Below are 20,774 nucleotides of genomic sequence, written 5' to 3' on the forward strand. Positions count from 1 at the left end.
TGGATTGGTCTCGATCAGGCGAAAAACCTAGGACTAGTTAGCAAAAGTAGGTTTCGGATAAAATGCGCTATAGCAAAAAAATTTAATGGCGGAAATTAAATTGGAGATATACGTTTTTTAAGTCATGAGCCAAGGATTCCAATGATATAAAGCACTTGAGATTTGGACATAGGGGTTTTAGGGGTTTAGGGGTTATGGGGACAAACACGTTTTGGGGCGCTGAAGTGCCCCAAATTGTCCGATTCCGCTGAGATTTGGGCCCTGAGTAACTGTGACCAGTACTACCATCTGACCAAGTTTGAGCTCTCTAGGCCTTACGGTTTGGGCTGCACGACCGTTTCTAGGGCGGAATAATAATAATAATAATAATAATAATAATAATAATAATAATAATAATAATAAAAATCCTAACAAAAACAATAGGTTTCCAGCGTGAAGCGCTTGAACCCTAATAATAATGGTGGCACTGCTGTTTTTATAGTCAGCAAAAATATTTTCATTCATTCATTTTCTACCGCTTATCCAAACTTCTCGGGTCACGGGGAGCCTGTGCCTATCTCAGGCATCATCGGGCATCAAGGCAGGATACACCCTGGACGGAGTGCCAACCCATCGCAGGGCACACACACTCTCATTCACTCACGCAATCACACACTACAGACAATTTTCCAGAGATGCCAATAAACCTACCATGCATGTCTTTGGACCGGGGGAAGAAACCGGAGTACCCGGAGGAAACCCCTGAGGCACGGGGAGAACATGCAAACTCCACACACACACAAGGCGGAGGCGGGAGTCGAACCCCCAACCCTGGAGGTGTGAGGCGAACGTGCTAACCACTAAGCCACCTTGCCCCCCGCAAAAATATTTTATTTTGTTATTTTCTAATTATTCTACTCGGGTTATTCCAATGAGTAAAGCAGATAGCAGTCACCATGTGATATCACACCCACAGATGATTAAAGCTTATGTACAGTATGTTTTATAAAATAAAAACAAATACATAAAATTGTCTGTAGTTCTGATCAAAAACATTTCTGCTGAATGTAAATGAGCTCTGACACAAGTCTTTGTTTTCAAAACCTGTTCTACATGTTGAAAGATTTTTATGATCCTTTCACATTGAAAATGCCACTGGGCTTTTTGTATATGCTTCATGTCACATTTTCCTTTCTATTTCAGCAGATGCATTTTTTACGATGTACACTCCCTGACAAAAATCTTGTTGCCTATTCAAGGAACAACAAATAATAGCTTGACTTCTAGTTGATCATTTGGAATCAGAAGAGGCTTATATGAACGGCAAAGGCCTCTAGATTAAGCTTATTTTACCAAAATAAAATATTTTCATGCCTTGATTTTTAATTATTTAATTAGGACAGAAAGGTCAGACTTTGCTTAGACAAAAGTCTTGTCACATCTGTAAAGGATTCAACCAATCACAGAGTAAAGCATCGGGGGGTGCTGTTGAGCAGCCAATGGAGTAAGACGTCTGATTTGAGACTCCTGCAATGCCTTTATTAAGATGTCCATTGTTTCTGTAATCTTATGCTTGCTTTGATTTTCTTAAATTTCTTCTTTTTCATTTTGAAGTTTGAGTTTATACTCCTCCAAACTCAACTCCCCTGAATGTTGTAATCGGCATTCCTCATTTTCTATCTGAGCCAATCTTTTCCAGTTTTTACCTTGCAGTGGCAGCTGTGAATTTATATACTGTATTCCACTATGGGACAAACTCCAATACTTTTCATGATTTCCACTGCTGTTTTGTTTGCTGACACACAGGCTGTGCTATAATTTTCATCAATTCTAAGACTTAAATCTTGAGCAATTCTCGATTTAACATGATTCGTGAGGCTCATCCAGCACTTTTTAATGGAAGAACTGATCATCTTTAAAAATGTTGCAAAATTCATGGTTTTGCTTTTCAGAATTATGTGATCTCTTTCCAGTTTCAGAGTATCAACTGCTGCTTTAATTGATGACTTTATTTTCTCACTCATATTTCCTGGAGTGTTGACCACAAGAAAGCATTTGGACTTCATTTCTTGTAAAGAGGCAAACAACCTTTGTTCGTTTTCATCAACACTGTCTAGGAACACAAAGACAGCTGTTGACACCTGAGAAAGGAAACTGAATTGGGTTTTGAACGCGCAAACATCTCCTCTTAAATTAGCAAAAGCCACTGGCTCAGGAAAGACATCAATGGTTTTGTTTCCACATGGCAGACACCAGCATATCGTCGCTGTCAGGAGGGGACCTCATATCTCCAAAACCGTTATTTTTCAGGAAATTTAAAAAAACGCCGTACCTTATCTGCAGTGCACAGGGTTTAGTCCGCGTTGCAGTGGATTGTCTTGCGCTCAATTCCTGTCCTCAGACGAGCACCAGAACTAGCGGGGGTCAAGATTTATTTTCTTTGAGCCCAGTGTTTTGAAGACATTTACCTCAGAAGACGTGTTGAAGACATTTACCTCAGAAGAGGTGGACAGTTGAAGTGTCCAATGGAGTAAAAATAACAGACCCACATGGGGACTGACCAATAGCATCGATATGTGAAAAAATATGAAATTGACCAAATTTTGACATACGAGGTTTCCGCCCGACAGCGACGATATTTCAACCATGCCATTAGAGATTAATCTTGGAGCAGATCCTCCGATCATTTCTTGATAGCAAAAAAAATTCCTGGTGCTGCTGTGAATTTTTTAACACTTGGTTCAACACCTTTGACTTGGTCAAGCTGCAGTTGCTTAGCCTTACAAATGATATCATAGGATTTTTTGCATGAACAACACTGTCTTCAACAAACCCTTTAGATTCTGTCATTGAGTGGGGACGCCATTCTTCCAGGATACCTCTAAGAACCCATAACATCAGAGTGCATTGCTTATGAACTCCTTGAGGTAACACAAATGGCACTGCAAACTGGCACATTGACATTTTTAGTGCCATTTCTTGCTGAAGGAAACTGTCAGCACAGATGAAGAGTGCAGCGTGGAGATCGAGAAGATTTGGGGTAGAGTCAATGCTCTGCTCAGAAACAAATCGTTTGTTTCCTTATTTTCACCAGGTGCACAAATTACAGTTTGGGAATTTGAATTAACCATTAGCAGTGTAGCGATATTAGCTCGCGAAGCAAGGTAAATATTTATAAGTAATTATAACATATTATAGTGACTCCTAAATATTTTAACCTGAGTTGAAATTGACGGTAATGGAATTAATGTTACACTTATTTGGTCCGTTCATCTGGCGAACAGGCCGTGTAATCTTTATTAATTCTATGAAGGAGGTATCTTCCCCGGCCGAGAAAGACGCACTTCCCTTTTACTTTATACCGTAATTTAAATTAAATTAACTTAATAGAGCATGTAGTTCAGACCAGGTGTTGCAGGTACCTTAAGTTTGTGAGCGATACTCAGAGACAATCACTTGTGGAACAAAAATATGGCGTTTAATGAATGATACAAACACAACATAAAGCTAACTATACAAACAAACAAAAGAAGTAGAGAAAACAAGGATGAAAATAAAATACACAAAATAAATTAAAATTGGGGAAAGGGAGGAAAGGAATGGCAAGCTTAAACTTCAAAATTAATCACACCCTAACTGGGAAATCGTCACTGGAAATTTAAATTCACCTTAAGATTCAATACAAGGTTCATACTTAAAATACGCATCTAAATTGGTTGGTAAAGGAAACAGTTACTTGCACTGGCTTGCTGCACAAGAGTCCGGATGCAACAGAGAAATCTCTGAAGGGTCAGTTAGGGTGGGGTCAGATGTTCTTCCAAGTTCTCCTGAAGATCAGAGCATTTGTTGTTATTGGAAGTGAAGCTTGCCGGAAGTTCTTTGAAGGAAGATGGAGTCATCTCCAAGCTGTTCTGAAAGTCTGACCACAGATTGGTGGTGTTTGTGACATTTTAAAGGTCCCGAACTCCACCCATCTTTGGGGAGATGGTCAATACTACGGCCTGAAATTTCGGAGGGAAAAACTCCCTTTGTTTCATGTGTCTGTGGGCGTGGTTTGGGCTATAAGACTTTAGAGGAATTTAAAGTTTTATCCAAGGTGTATTAAGACGGTATGGCACCTTTCAGGCTCAAATAAAATCCACCATTGTTTGAAAAGTAAGTAACAGATAATTTTGTGGTCATTTGGATACTAAACATGAAGGGGAATGACAGTATAAAGGCAGCGGTACATTACATACACAGATCAGTAATCAAAGTGTAACTGATGTTACTACGATGTTCTGATAAAGGAAAAGAAAACAAAAATGAAACACAAAACAAAATGCATTTTCATTAGGGAAGTGAAAAACAGATAATTTTGCATACATTCTGACATCGGACCATAAAAGGACATATAGCTGAAGTGTGCTTTAACTCTCTTCATTTGAATATATTGTCTTCTGGTAAAGTAGGTTCCTGACTTTTGTATACTATCTGCTTAACTCACTTTGTTCTAGAGTAGTGTGATTTGAATTGTTATATTCTATACCATTGTTGATTTTATAGTGTTGGTCTTTGTTGTTCTCTCAGCTGATTAATCAGGAGTAGTTTCAGTCTACCTTAAGGTGTGAATTGTGGGCAGGGCTTACCTATTTAAATTGAAGGTTCTCCACCTTCAATAGCAGTTTGTAAGTATCTCTCTCACATTGTAACATTAGTGTCTAGTACTGTTTTGATATATTCTACCATACCTTAATTCTCACTCTTGTTTGACTGCAAATATGTGCCTCAAACCCATCTCTGTACTCAATTCCTACTCTCGCAGACGCGCTCATCCACAGAGCAGAGGTCACAATTCCAGTAACCTCATCTACCCTCCTCTGTTGTGTAAGTCTCAAACAGTGGTGGTAGGTGGGCTCTGGAATTGCCAGTCTGCTGTGAAAAAAGCTGATTTTATCTCTGCTTCAACTTCCCATTACTCCTTTGATTTTCTTGCGCTAACAGAGACCAGGATATCCCCACAGAACACTGCTACACCAGCTGCTTTATCCTCTGCCTATGTTTTCTCTCACTCACCACGAGAAACAGGCAGGGGTGGTGGTACAGGTGTATTGCTGTCAAAGAAATGGTGCTTTACACCTCTCCTCTTGTCACATTTAACCATCTCCTCTTTTGAATTCCATGCCATTTCAGTTATCTCTCCAATCAACCTTGTTATCGTTGTTTACCGCCCTCCTGGTCCCCTAGGTGACTTCCTGGAAGAAATGGACACACTGCTTAGTGTTTTCCCTTCCGATAGCTCCCCTCTGACACTGCTTGGTGAATTCAACCTCCCCTCTGACAAGCTACATTCTTCTTCCCTCCTGTCTCTTCTCGACTCATTCACCCTCACACTCAACAGCTACATCCCCACACACAAAGGAGGCAATGTCCTGGACCTGATTTTCACCCGTCCTTCTCCAGCTACAGACGTGACTGCTACGCCACTACACGTCTCTGATCGTCACCTGGTATCCTTCACCATCACTCTCCCTACCCTACCTAAAACTACCTCTCACCCCCTCGCTCTTACCCGCCGCAACCTTCACTCTGTCTCCCCTTCTTCTGTAGCTTCTGGCACTCTTTCTTCCCTTCCTGATCCTGAGTCTTTTTCCTCACTACCCTTGGACTCGGCCACAGATTCTTTCCTCTCTTCTCTTTCCTCAACTATGGACTTCCTCTGCCCTCTGTTCACTAAACCCAAGAAAACTTCTTGTTCTGCTCCTTGGCTTTCAGATGTGCTGCGCAACAATCGAAGAGAGCTAAGATCATCAGAGAGAAAGTGGAAGAAATCACAACTTGATGCAGATCTTGATTCTTACCGAACACTTCTTGCCAAGTTCTCCTCAGATGAGACTTCTGCCAAGACTTCCTTCTACAAGGAAAAGCTTGAAGCATCCCCACATGACCCTCGGAAATTCCACAACATCATCTCTTCTCTGTTCAACCCCCCGGCTCCACCTTCTTCATCCTCCCTGACTGCAGAAGACTTTGCTTCTTTCTACCAGGAGAAGATTGAGGAAATCTGCCGGACCTTCACTTCAGCCCCGACTGCACTTACATCTCAGAGTATGGATTCCCCTACTCCTTTGTTGTCGCATTTCTCAACTGTAGCAGCAGAAGAGATTTTACAGCTCATCCAGTCTTGCAATCCTACCACCTGCCCATTGGATCCACTCCCTTCCACTATGCTCCAGACCATCTCGCAAGACCTTCTGCCTTTCATTTCCACTATCGTCAATAGATCCATAGTTGTCTATAATAAACTGTCTGTCTATCTCTCACAGAACAACCTCCAAGACCCCAACCAGTCTGGCTTTAAAGCAGCTCATTCCACAGAGACAGCCCTTTTGGATGTCTCTGAGAAACTACATGCTGCTAGATCAGCCAAACTGTTATCCGTCCTTATCCTCCTTGACCTTTCAGCAGCGTTTGATACAGTCAACAACAAGATTCTCTTGTCCACCCTCAGGAGCCTTGGGATTTGCGGATCAGCTTGGGAATGGTTTGCTTCCTACCTGGAAGGACGCTCATATCAGGTAACATGGAGGGGAGTGACATCTGCTCCACGCAGACTCTCCACTGGCGTCCCACAGGGCTCAGTACTTGGTCCTCTTCTTTTCTCCCTTTATACTCACTCTCTTGGTGAAGTTATTTCCTCACATGGGTTCTCTTACCACTGCTATGCTGATGATACACAACTTATCTTCTCTTTCCCACCCTCAGATAACACAGCTTCTGACCGGATCTCAGCATGTCTGGCAGAGATTTCATCATGGATGACTGCTCATCAGTTAAAGCTCAATCCTAGCAAAATTGAACTGCTGTTCATCCCAGGTGATTCATCCCCAGGTCATGATCTTGCTATATCTTTGCACAACGATCTGATCTCCCCTTCAGCCACAGCTCGCAACCTTGGTGTAACCATGGACAATCAACTGTCTTTTTCCTCTCATGTTGCTAATGTGACTCGCTCATGTCGGTTTCTGCCCTACAACATTAGAAGGATTCGGCCATTTCTGTCCACACAGGCTGCTCAGGTACTTGTTCAGTCTCTTGTCATTTCTAGACTGGATTACTGCAATGCACTGCTGGCAGGTCTACCTATGAACGCAATCCGTCCTCTGCAAATGATCCAAAATGCAGCTGCATGGCTTGTTTTCAACCTGCCAAAGTTCTCGCATACCACCCCGCTGCTGCAATCCCTCCACTGGCTTCCGGTAGCTGCACGCATCAGATTCAAAACACTGATGCTGGCCTACAAAACCAAAAATGGACCAGCTCCCTCTTACCTCAAAGCCCTCATCACTCCTCGCACTGCACCCCGCACCCTCCGATCTACCAGCACTGCTCGACTGGTTCCACCATCTCTCAGGGTAAGAGGCAAGTCTACTACAAGACTCTTCTCTGTACTGGCACCAAGGTGGTGGAATGAACTTCCCCTAGAGGTCCAGACAGCTGAGTCACTGGCTATTTTCAAGCAGCGGTTGAAGACCTACTTATTCAGGAAACACTTCAACTAGCACTTCTTTCCTTATCTTTTGCATTTATAAAAAAAAAAAAAAAAAACTCTGAACAAATTCAGAGTTCATTGTAACTCTGAACAAATGTTTTAAACTCATGGTATCTTAAGTATGTAACTTAGTGACCCAGCATTAATGTATTCAATGTTAGAGATTTAAGCACTTATGTACGTCGCTCTAGATAAGGGCGTCTGCCAAATGCTGTAAATGTAAAATGTAAATGTATAGCATTAGAACATTTATACATTAACATGCCAGGATCAGTAATTAAAGTATAACTGATGTTAATACAGTGTTGTGTTCTGATACATAAATAAAATACACCTTTGTCAGGAAAGTAAGGAGCAAATAATTTTAAGTCAGGCAAGCCTTAACAGAAGAAACACATTACAACAGGGTTACAAGAATAAGAATCTTAGAGTATCATTATAATTGGGGAGGAGATACATACGAGTATGGGTTAATGTCGTGGGATGTGGAGCATCTTATTTACTTGTTTTATTAGTAAAAGGAATGTCCCATTGTGTTGTGTGTGTGTGCGGGTTTGTAGGTGTGTGTGTGTGTGTGTGTGTGTGTGTGTGTGTTTGTGTGTTTTATGGTTGAGGGTCCCTATGAATTCAACCAGAGAAGCGGCATGGGGTTATCTGGTTTGTTGTAGGATCCAGACATTCTGGAGCCAATTGTGTGTGTGTGTGTTTTATGGTTTGAGGGTCCCTGTGAATTCACCCAGGAAGGCCAGGGGGTTATCTGGTTCTCAGGGTGGTGTATGTGTGTGTGTGTGAGACACTGTGGAATGCATAAAATTGTAAAACTGGGTTGCTCATCGGTTGATTGAAGAGTAGATGCCGAAGTTTAAGAGGGGTGCCTGGGACATGAAATCTAAATGACCTGTGCCAGCAGCTTGCGTAGGAAAGCCTCTGATATCTTGTGCAATGACTGTCTTCATCAGATAAACTGGAGGCACTGTTGATCTCCAGTAAAGACTTCAGAGTCAGCTTATTTGGAAAGTAATTTTTTAAGGGAGGTTTGGCAAATCACTGCTCCTAGATTGCATTACGCTCCGCACGCTCTATTTCACCATAATGTTGCCGAAAGAGGAGGAAGCACTACTGAAACTGCCATGGAAGCACCTACTGGAGGACCTCCTGTTATTGTAGACGACCACCCCGACGATAGTGGTGAACTCGGTGAACAGGGTGAAGAAGATAACGTTTTACACCCGTGGCCGTATTTGAAATTTTACTTTTTACTTTTACTTCAAATACTTAAGTACATTAAATATCAGAAAATGACTTTTGATACTTAAGTACAGTATATATCAGATACTTTAAGACTTTTACTTGAGTAATGTTCTAAAAGGTAACTTTCACTTCTACCAAAGTCATTTTCTAGTACAATACTTGTACTTTTACTCAAGTATTGCTTTCTAGTACTTACAACACTGACTGTTTGACTGCTGCACTTTTTTCTTTTTTTGCAATCTAGTGTAATGGGGTAGAAGGTTTAGGACTACAAGTTGGGTGGACTACAAATCCCAGGAGTCAAGAGAGTATAAAAGGAAGTCAAACTTGGTGACTTCCTCTTTGTGTACCATGCGCTAAGAAAAGCTGTTTGGTGTTTTTCAAGGCTGTGTTATAGCTAGTGATGGCAAAGTGAAACTTTCTTGAAGCAGTGAAGCTTTCAACCCAATTGTATCAGAAAAAGGTTCATTACTCGAAGCTTTTCAAATCAGAGCTCAATGGGGACTTCTGCTGGTGAAAGCGCTATCATGCTTTGTACGAAAATGCCTCAACATGGATGAGGCATTATTATTATTATTATTATTATTATTATTATTATTATTATTATTATTATTATTATTATTATTGGCCAGCTTCTGGGAGCAAATCAAACACTGGACCTAAAAACAGATTAAGGATAGATCTTGTCTCAAAAGTATAAAGTGTGAACAATTTAAAAAAAGATCATGGTATTTCTGATGCACAAAAGGCTTTTCTTGCATTCATTTTAACATATTACTACTATCCAATATAATAATGTGTATAATTTGTGTATATATATATATATATATATATATATATATATATATATATATCTTCTTCTTCTTCTTCTTTCGGCTTTTCCGGTCGCCACAGCGAATCATCTCTCTCCACCTAACCCTATCTTCTGCATCCTCAACACTTGCACCCACTAGCTTCAAATCCTCATTAATTACATCCATATACCTCCTCTTTGGCCTTCCTCTTTGCCTCCTGCCTGGCAGCTCCATGTCCAACATTCTCCTACCAATGTACTCACTCTCCCTCCTCTGAACATGTCCAAACCATCTTAATCTCGCCTCCCTAACTTTGTCCCCCAAACGTCCAACATGGGCTGTCCCTCTGATGTACTCGTTCCTAATCCTGTCCAATCTTGTCACACCCAAAGAGAACCTCAACATCTTCAGTTCGGCTACCTCAAGCTCTGACTCCTGTCTCTTCTTCAGTGACGCTGTCTCTAAACCATACAGCACGGCCGGTCTCACCACTGTCCTGTACACCTTCCCCTTGATTCTTGCTGATATTTTCCTATCACACAGAACTCCTGACACCTTTCTCCACCCACTCCAACCTGCCTGCACTCGCTTCTTTACTTCTTTCCCACTCTCTCCATTACTCTGGACTGTTGACCCCAAGTACTTAAACTCCTGTACCTTCTTCACCTCTTCACCCTGTAACCTTACTGTTCCACTTCCCTCCCTTTCATTCACACACATGTACTCAGTCTTACTACGACTGACTTTCATTCCTCTTCTCTCCAGCGCAAACCTCCACCTCTCCAGGTTTTCCTCCACCTGCTCCCTGCTCTCACTACAGATCACAATGTCATCTGCAAACATCATCGTCCAAGGAGACTCCTGTCTGACCTCCTCTGACAACTGGTCCATCACTATAGCATACAGGAAGGGGCTCAGAGCCGATCCCTGATGCAGTCCCACCTCCACTGTGAACTCCTCTGTCTGACCTACAGCACACCTCACCACTGTCCTGCTCCTCTCATACATGTCCTGCACCACTCTGACATACTTCTCTGCTACTCCCGACTTCCTCATACAGTACCACAGCTCTTCTCTTGGCACCCTGTCATACGCTTTCTCTAAGTCTACAAACACACAGTGCAACTCCCTCTGACCATCCCTATACTTCTCCATCAACATTGCATCTGTTGTGCTCTTTCTGGGCATGAAGCCATACTGCTGCTCACAAATTTCCACCACCTTCCTTAACCTAGCTTCCACTACTCTTTCCCACAACTTCATTGTATGGCTCATCAACTTTATCCCCCTATAGTTGCTGCAACTCTGCACGTCACCCTTATTCTTAAAGATCGGCACTAACACACTCCTTCTCCATTCCTCAGGCATCCTCTCACTTTCTAATACCCTGTTGAACAAACTAGTTAAAAATTCCACTGCTGCCTCTCCTAGACACTTCCAGACCTCTACCGGGATGTCGTCAGGACCAACTGCCTTTCCACTTTTCATCCTCTTCAAAGCCTTCTTGACTTTATCCTTTCTAATCTTATCTACTTCCTGTTCCACAAAGTTCACCCCTTCTACTCTTTTTTCCCTCTGATTTTCCTCATTCATCAGCTCCTCAAAGAATTCCTTCCATCTCCTCTGTACACTCTCCTCACTTGTGAGCACCCTTCCATCTCTATCCTTAATAATTCTAACTTGCTGCACATCCTTCCCATCTCGATCCCTCTGTCTAGCTAACCTGTACAAGTCCTTCTCTCCTTCTCTAGTGTCTAACCTAGTGTACAACTCTTCATATGCCTTCTGCTTGGCCTTAGACACCTCCCTCTTCACTCTGCGCTGTAACTCCTTGTATTCCTGTCTATTCTCTTCAGTCCTGTCCATATCCCACTTCTTCTTGGCTAATCTCTTCCTCTGGATACTATCCTGAACTTCCTCATTCCACCACCAAGTCTCCTTATCTTCTTTCCTCCTTCCAGATGACACACCCAGCACCTTTCTCCCTGTCTCCCTGATCACTTCTGCTGTAGTTTCCCAGTCATCCGGCAGCACTACCTGACCACCCAGAGCCTGTCTCAACTTCTGTCTAAATTCCTCACAACATTCCTCCTTTTTCAGCTTCCACCACTTAGTTTTCTTCTCTATCTTTGACCTCTTCCTCTTACAGACCATCAGAGTCATCCTACACACCACCATCCTATGCTGTCTGGCTACACTCTCTCCCACTACCACTTTACAGTCACTAATCTCTTTCAGATTGCCTCTTCTACAAAGGATGTAGTCTACCTGTGTTCTCCTACCTCCACTCTTGTAAGTCACTCTATGTTCCTCCCTCTTCTGAAAATACATGTTAACCACAGCCATGTCCATCCTCTTAGCAAAGTCTACTACCATCTGTCCTTCAAGGTTCCTTTCCTTAACTCCAAACTTGCCCATCACCTCCTCATCACCTGTGTTCCCCTCACCAACATGTCCATTAAAATCCGCTCCTATCACCACTCTCTCACCCGTGGGAATACTCTCAATCACCTCATCGAATTCACACCAGAATCTCTCTTTCTCCTCTAACTCACAACCTACCTGCGGGGCATAACCACTAACAACATTCAACATCACCCCTTCAATCTCTAACTTCAGACTCATCACCCTGTCTGACACTCTCTTCACCTCCAGAACATTCCTCACAAACTCCTCCTTCAGGACCACACCTACCCCATTTCTCTTACTATCCACACCATAATAAAACAACTTGAATCCTGCTCCTATACTACGAGCCTTGCTACCCTTCCACTTGGTCTCCTGTACACACAGTATATCCACCTTCCTTCTCTCCATCATATCAGCCAGCTCTCTACCTTTCCCTGTCAGTACCAACATTCAGAGTCCCTATTCTCAGTCCTACACTCTTACCTTTCCTCTTCTCTCTCTGTCTGTGCACTCTCCTCCCTCCTCTACTCCTTCGACCAACAGTAGCCCAATTTCCACCGGCGCCCTGTAGGTCAACGGCGCCGATGGCGGTCGTTGTTAACCCGGGCCTCGACCGATCCGGTATGAAATTCTTACTGACAACTCGCATGGTTAGATTTGGCAATGTTTTATGCCGGATGCCCTTCCTGACGCAACCCTCTCTATTTATCCGGGCTTGGGACCGGCACAGAAGTCACTGGACTGTGACCCCCATGGCTAGATTATATATATATACATACATACATACATATATATATATATATATATATATATATATATATATATATATATATATATATATATATATATATATATATATATATATATATATATGTATATGTGTGTATATATATATATATATATATATAGTCATATACATATATATATATATATACATATATATATATATATATATATATATATATATATATATATATATATATATATATATATATATATACACATATATACATATATATATGTATATATATATATATATATATATATATATATATATATATATATATATATATATATATATATATATATGACAAAATATACGACATGAAATCGTATAATTGACCAATGATGAGTGAGATTAAAGTTAGATATATAGGCTTCACATCAAAACCATATATATCCACCTTATTGGGCAAAATCAAATGAAAGTGTTCCCACATTTCAGAACACGATCTCCATTGTCGTTCATTGCTCTCCAGAACAGGCTCCATTGACAACTCGCAACAATAAACTCTTCTAAACTTGCTATACAGTAGATTCCGTGTAACGCAATACTCCAATACAACACACGAGGGCGCACTGCGTGTCGCGCACGATTTTAAACCTTTGAATCAGATAACGAAGCAGTCACGTGGGCGTGAGTGTGAAACGAAACTTCGGACGTCATTTGTCACGTGATTTTGCCAGAACGAATCAAGCTACGATACAAAGCTTCAATGAAAATCGGTTCATTTTTTTGACACGCCTCGGAACATTGGTGTCACTGCTAACATCACTAGTTATAGCAGATGAAAAGACCAATTGATTAATGAACAGTATAGCAGCCTAGAACTAATCGTAAAGTGTCCTCATGGGAGTTGTGTTGAGTGGTGCCTCTGAGAATTAAACAGATATATTTAAGAGTACAGATGATGCATGATTGCTGTTTACTTTTATTGAAAGCATTGATGGCTTAATGGTTGCTTGAGAAATGACTTTAAATGTTGAATTGGGTCTGGTATTTTGAAGTGGCAAAGTGATTTATTTTGGAGAGTGTGTTTTGTTTGGTTATTTGTTTTCTTGTATGTTTTATTTATCTTGGACCAACTAATGACCGTGGGGTTTCCTTTACCTTATATATGTGGTGTACTCAGTTAATGTGGGGGGAAACAACTTGTTATGGTTTGAGGGTATGATTTACTTTTGTTGTGGAGTGCGGATTGAACGGGTTTTTTGGTTTGATTTGTACACATTTTTGCAGAGCAGCAACTACCATTAGATAGGATTGGGAACCCTGTTGTCTGTATTGGTTACAAGATAGTTCTTTTTCTTTCTTTGTTTTTGTTTTATCTTTTTGCCGTTTTTGATTCTTTGTGATGCTACTTGTAAATGTTGTAAAATAAACCTTGTCATATTTGCAAAGAAACACACTGTAGTGGTTACCCTTAATTTTAAGGCTCTCCTCATCTCCTTGTGGGATGATGGGGTTACACTAGCATTGTTTTTATTATTCTTGTGTTGTTGATTTATGAGGAGCTTTTCTGCCTTACATACTATTGATGTACTACTACTCAAGAAAGCCACTAGATGGAACTGTGCTCACTGTTATTTCATGAATACTATGCAATGGGTAATAAAGAATATACCAACACAAATGTTAAGAGAAAATAAACAGAGAAGTTGATCATATGGAAAAGTATTTGAATCATTGAATAGAACATGACTGTCTTGTGTTTTGGCATTTTATTTAAATATCGAATGTGGTCTATTTTAATTATTATAAATACGGATGAATGTCTGTTTCTCAGATCATAAAAAAGTGTGCCTTCCTATGAAAATGAAATGCCCCCCATTCTGTATGTTCTGGCGAAGGTCCTGCGTAATCTACTCAACTCTGGTAAGAATTCACATTTTTCTGCTATGCTTTTATGTAATGTTTGTATTGATTGTTGTACTTCTCTATCTAACCTGTCTAAAAAAGTTTATTATTGTGATATAAATCTGTGCATTTGGAAAGACTCTGTCGCATGTTTTTAATAATTTTGTAACTGTTTCCATGAAGTTAGCTATGTTTGTTTAGTTAGGCAGTTATTTAAGTGGTAGAAGGTTGCCCCTGGAAACTGTCCACTTGGACTCTAGTGTCTGTAAATTAGGGTATGTGGGCTAAATTCGAGTCACCTATGATCAGAATTGGTTTTTATACCTGAATTTCCCAGTCATTAATCTTTCTATTTGTTCTGGGGTGCCTTGTCGGTTCCAGGCACCTGGTCAGAGCATCTTCCACTTCATTATTGTTGGTTGGATTTTTGGTGAGGGATTCAGATTGGGAGTCACTCTGAAAGGCTGTATCTCTTTTTGTAAGATCACCCATCATCATTTCCCCTTTACCCCATCCCGGTGGTTGGGGTAGGCAAGAAGTATGCTCTGTCGACGTGCCAGGATTCGGCTGTGAAACTGGAGAGACAAAAATTCGGTCATCACCTCGACTAAATATGTGACTGTATAATGTGGTGTTAAACTGTTCCCTATCCTCCACATTGGTCTTAACCGGAACGACAGATGAGGGTGGGTCTGAGAAGTCTTGTTCTAGTACTATCTGTATGTCAGTATTAGGTTTTGCAATTTCAGTCACTTCTATTCTTTATTCTGAGTGTTGTCTGTTGTACTTTTTTGTTGTACAGACTCTCCAGTCTGGTGCATCCTTCTGGGTCAGGTAGGTGTCAGACAACGGGTCTTCGCAGACCCGCTGTCAGCTGTAACTGGGTTTCCAAAAAAAAATAACTAAGAAAAATGATGCCAATACTCGTAAAGATGTAAAAGTGCTGTTTATTTTATGTACAAAAGTAACAAAGGAAACAACTGTGAAAACCAAAAGAAAAAAAAAAATATATATATATATATATATATAATATATAAATTATATAAAGTCCACTACTTTCAGACAAAAGAGATTGCTCATGGCACCACACTAGCCAGGTAAACTGACCCAGACCTGTCTCTGGGGCGCATTTTTATAGGCCAAGCCCCGCCCCTTTTTGTTAAGACCATCATTAACACAGGAGGTAAGTAAACAGGTAAGTATGTACATTTACACAACACAACACAATTATATATATAAACATATATCAATGAAATATTTTTAGAAACCAAAAGGTGATCAAAATAACAAACACAAACGATAAACAAAAATAATAAACACGGAACAATAATATCAAATTTAATTATTCCCCCTGTATCCCCCTGCTCCAAGCCGACACGCCCACTCACAGCGGACCCGGCGCTATTTATCCAGGCCGCTGGTGGTGCTCGGGTTCAACCGGCCGATGATGGAGAAGAAATGCGGAAGACCAGCAACACAGACGCTGACAAACGCTCACAACAGGTAAGAATAGACACAACAACAGGACAAAACATCAAACGAAAGACAAAGCTTGTGTGTGCGTGTGTGTGTGTGTGTGTGTGTGTGTGTGTGTGTGTGTGTGTGTGTGTGTTGCACGGACCAACGGGCATAGGGACAGGTCACTCTGTCTCAGGAAAAGATTACCTGCATTTGAGAGATTCAGACGTGCAGGTGAGTGGTCTTTCTGGTATTTGGTGTAACATGGACCTCAGTCTGAGCTGAGCTATCCGTGCCCTTTCTCCTATACCTTGTACTACTCCATGCTACCGCCTTTATTACCTCACCATAGTGCTCTCTTAAAATCTGTACATTTCTGTCCATCCACAGTGCTGTATTCTGTTTAACGTTCTCTAAAGTTGATTTGTACAGAAAAGATAGTTTATATAAGAAGTAAGTTTGGTGACTTAAGAATACTGGGTGGATAAGGGCTTGTTGGTGTTCCGGCTTCCAAAATTTCCAAGTGGTGTAAGGCCTGCAACAACCTAAAATATTTTTGTTAAAGCAAAATCTGTTAATGTACTTTTGACTTGGCTTTGTCTCTGTCTACTTTTGTCCACTCACTTTTGCTGCTTTCCCATAGGTTCCGAGTCGGCCAGTACTGCAAATCTGTTGCAAAGGGCAGGCATGATGCCAAATTAAACACACATCTTAAATAAAAAAAAGAATACATAGACAATGTAAAACCCTGGAAGGGTAGAAAATCCTTTGCCATCAAAAATTGCAAAAATAGGAATACATAAATAATATGAACTTAAAAATAATAACAAAACTTAGAAGAAATTCAAAAGGATAAAAAAAGTTTTGTTTAAAATAAAAAAGGGATGTCATATAATATTAAAACTTCCATGTTAACCATAAGACAGAAATGTGCATACCTGTGTGTCCACAAACTCTTGAAGGCCTGCAACACTCGTTATATATTACTTCACTGCAGATTTTCCGTCTGTTTCAGGTGACCTCCAAAACTTCCAGGTATATAACAAGAGTGAGAAAGGGCTTGTTCTTTTTCAAGGTTGCAAAATACTCCTCTACTCTTTATTTTTGTTTCTTATCCCTTGGTGTCCTTCCCCGCGTTGTTTGGGTGTCATTTCATTTAAAAAAGAAAAATGTGTGTGTGTGTATGTGTATATATATGTATGTGTGTGTGTGTGTGTGTGTGTATGTATATATATATATATATATATATATATATATATATATATATATATATATATATATATATATATATATATATATATCTCACACACACACACTCGCACATTAAAGGGTCTTTTGTTTTGAACAAAGGAGCCTTTTTGAAGTATTGGATAATGAATATTATTATTATTTTTTTTTTATGTCGGATATATCAAACTTGACCTTGTTTGTGGATTACTCTTTGGATTTGCCATTTGATCACCTGGATTCATGATCTGTTATGCATTTTGGATTGTGTTTTAAGGAAATAAATAGTACCAAAACGAACCTGCAGTGTGCAGTCTTGTCCAATTTAGATACGCATAATCTTCTGCTCTAGTCGATGCATTTGATCATCAAGTTTTGCTAATATTATGAAGAGCAGCTATGCTAATTCCTCTCCACTGCTTCTCTCTTTCTACCCATCCCGAGGCATCCAGAGATTGACAGCTCCACTTGTCTTCCGTGTCATGAAGATTTCAGACCTTCATTAAGATAAGGCCAATCCTGTGAGGACCCTGAGGCATCTAGAGATGTACCAGCTCCAGTTTGATTCTGCTTCATAAAGTGTTCGGACATTCCAAGAGATGTGAACTCCATGTGGCATTGAGGACAACAACGTCCTCTCAAGGTTTCTTCCTCTACCATATAAGGGAGTTTTTCCTCACCACATTCTCCTCAGACACCTCCAGCTTATTAATCTTGACTTTTTGTGTTATAGTAATCTTTATATTAAACTGTATGTATTATGTTTATGTTCTGTAAAGCTGTGTTGAGTCAAAGTTCATTGTTAAAAGGGCTATACAAATAAATTTGATTGCAATGGTTATTTATTGACATTTTTTAAACCCTACTCCTGAGCCCCCAGTGTTCTGAGTTCCAGATGTGACCACTTTTCTCTACAGATATGCCTGATCCACCCTGATGTTCTACTTCTGATTAAACCCTTGTAGCTTAGTGGTGTGCACAGCCTGGAGACCCATCGGACCATACTGGCCTATAAGTTGCTCAGGACCACTTGTTTGCACAATTATAATTAAAATTTAATGTTATGTTTGTCAAGCTGCTTTGAAATAATGTTCACTGTTTAAGCACATTCATCATACATGGTTTTATTTATTTCACTGGAAACCTTTTCTCTCTTTTTTTGGAGAATCAGGTTATAATATCATACAAACCTCCCAATGTCTAGTGTCACCCAAATGAAGATGGGGTTCACTCAGGGGCGTAGATTACGTGGGGGACATGTCCCCCGCACTTTTTATAAAAAGTAAATTCGTCCCCCTCACTTTTTTAGTGGAGAGTTGTGTTCACCACATGTTGAGGTTTTAATGGAGCAATGTATATAAATGCAGAGTGATTTAAAATTCGAAGAGACAAGAAAGTTTAAGATAGTCTATACATGACGTTCACGGCAATCAGTCACTCACTTGTCACGTCATCATCACGCGCCCCCACTACTGTAGCTCGAGTCACACCCGCGGTCCAGCATTCGGTTACGATGAGCTCAAAGTGGCAAAAAACGCTTCACTCCTTTTTTTATAAAAATGTCAAGCAGTGTAAGTTGGCATATGGTATCCGAATTGTGTTGCACAATGTTTAGTAACTCTTAGATAACCGACAATGAGTGAAGACAGTGGTGATGAGTATAAATAGAGTCCTGGTGAACAGACCGGTGAAGACGGGAAACAAACATGGTGGATGACGGGGTGCAAAGGATGATGGGTAATGTAACAAATGTAAATAAGGTACAAAGATGTCCTTTTAAGGGTACTGTCCCAGTGGCAAGCTGTTCTATTTCTTTCTTTCTGTTTTATAATCATATATAATCATAACGCATATAAAGCATGATTAAAAATAAAACCTGTCATTTACACAAGGGTTAATTGAGAAAAAAAAAAACAGATAACACTAGACATTTCCCCACTTTTTAAATGATGGCTATGCCCCTGGGTTCACTACTGAGTCTGGTTCCTCTCAAAGTTTCTTCCTCATATCATCTCAGGGCATTTTTCCTTGCCACCGTCACCTCAGCCTTGATCATTAGGGATAGATCTTAGAGATAAATAACTTAATTCAAAACTGCTTTGAGACAATGTGAATTGTTGAAAGCACTATACAAATAAATTGAATTGAAATATAAACAATTGCATGTTTGACCTTGCTAATGATACATACATGTTTTGATACACGCATGTTCTACTGTTGCTCAGTATTATTATTAGTTTTGTTGTCATTAATGGTTCTGGTTCAGGTGCACAATGTGAATCTGTCCAGTCTTGGATACTAATATTATAACTACCTCATACCTTACCTTAATAAACCAAAACCAGTTCTGTGACCAACGACTCAATGAATGTGAGTGGAATGGAACATGAATTTCTCTGGAGCAACAACGCACCACATGATAATTCACACATTACAATTTCATTACAAATTAATTTCAGTGTCATTTAATTTAAATTGACTTGAGGTTGAAAAGTTTAAGACAAATATAGAGTTAAAAAACTGTGCTATATCACATTAGTATCTCATTCTGTGTTCCTGGTCAAAGATAAGAAAATATCTAAGCTGCGAAAAGTAAAACGTGCAAATAAAGTCTTGTGAAGTCTTAATTTTAAAAACACATTCCACATGTTTTGTCATGATTTTATTACCATATAATCACTTATATAATAATAATAATTCAGTTATTCGAAGAAACTGAAGTAACACAAGTATTATATCTCCTTATCAGCACACTCTGCAAATGGCGTGGGATTATTTCTAAATGCTTTATTTCTGTTTTTATTCTGTTTCAAATATATGCATAATAGAAATATTTAGTATGTGTTGTTAATTGAAAATCTTACATACAGAGGCAGGATAGTGCCTCTTCTTTTTTTTATTTCAAGTATGTTAGCCATCACGCTCGTTTGCTCTACATCATAGGTCACTAACAGGCGGACCGCGGTCCGGGTCCGGACCCAGAAGCTGCCCAATACGGACCCGGACCTACAGCCAAAACAAAAGTTTATGATTTAAAACTTGACGTGGCGCTTTTATTTTATCGGCGCCGCTTTTGCAATCTTTACAGTAGTGGTAGTGGAAACACTCAGACCAATTGCATGCGAGTTAAGCCATCCCACATGATAACACTCAGCCAATCAAGTGCATTCCTGAAGTAAACTGCGACTCAACAGTGCAAGACAGATGAGAGAGAACTAGAGTAAAGTTACACGTGAAAGAAAGATAGCGATACATGTAGAAAACAAAGGGAGAGAAACAGACGAGTGAGACGGAGAAAGGGAGAGAAACAGACGAGTGAGACGGAGAAAGGGAGAGAAACAGACGAGTGAGAGGGAGACTGAACTCTGTTCACACTTCCCACTTCCCACTAAACCAGTGTGTCTCATATGTACAGAAACCGTGGCACTTATTAAAAGTGGCAATGTGAAACACCATTATGAGACAAAACATAAAGGTTTTGAACAAA

General features: G+C 40.2%; 1 long non-coding RNA gene across 1 annotated transcript; it reads left to right on the forward strand.

Annotated features, from left to right (window-relative positions):
• The first annotated feature begins 16,027 nt into the window (after positions 1-16,027).
• Positions 16,028-18,126, forward strand: LOC132852104 (uncharacterized). The gene is made up of 2 exons (XR_009649099.1): positions 16,028-16,294; positions 17,732-18,126. It is a non-coding gene; the product is annotated as an uncharacterized LOC132852104 (long non-coding RNA).
• The last annotated feature ends 2,648 nt before the right edge of the window (positions 18,127-20,774 follow it).

This window comes from Tachysurus vachellii, chromosome 10, assembly GCF_030014155.1.
Source record: "Tachysurus vachellii isolate PV-2020 chromosome 10, HZAU_Pvac_v1, whole genome shotgun sequence".
In the NCBI taxonomy this organism is placed as follows: Eukaryota; Metazoa; Chordata; class Actinopteri; order Siluriformes; family Bagridae; genus Tachysurus; species Tachysurus vachellii.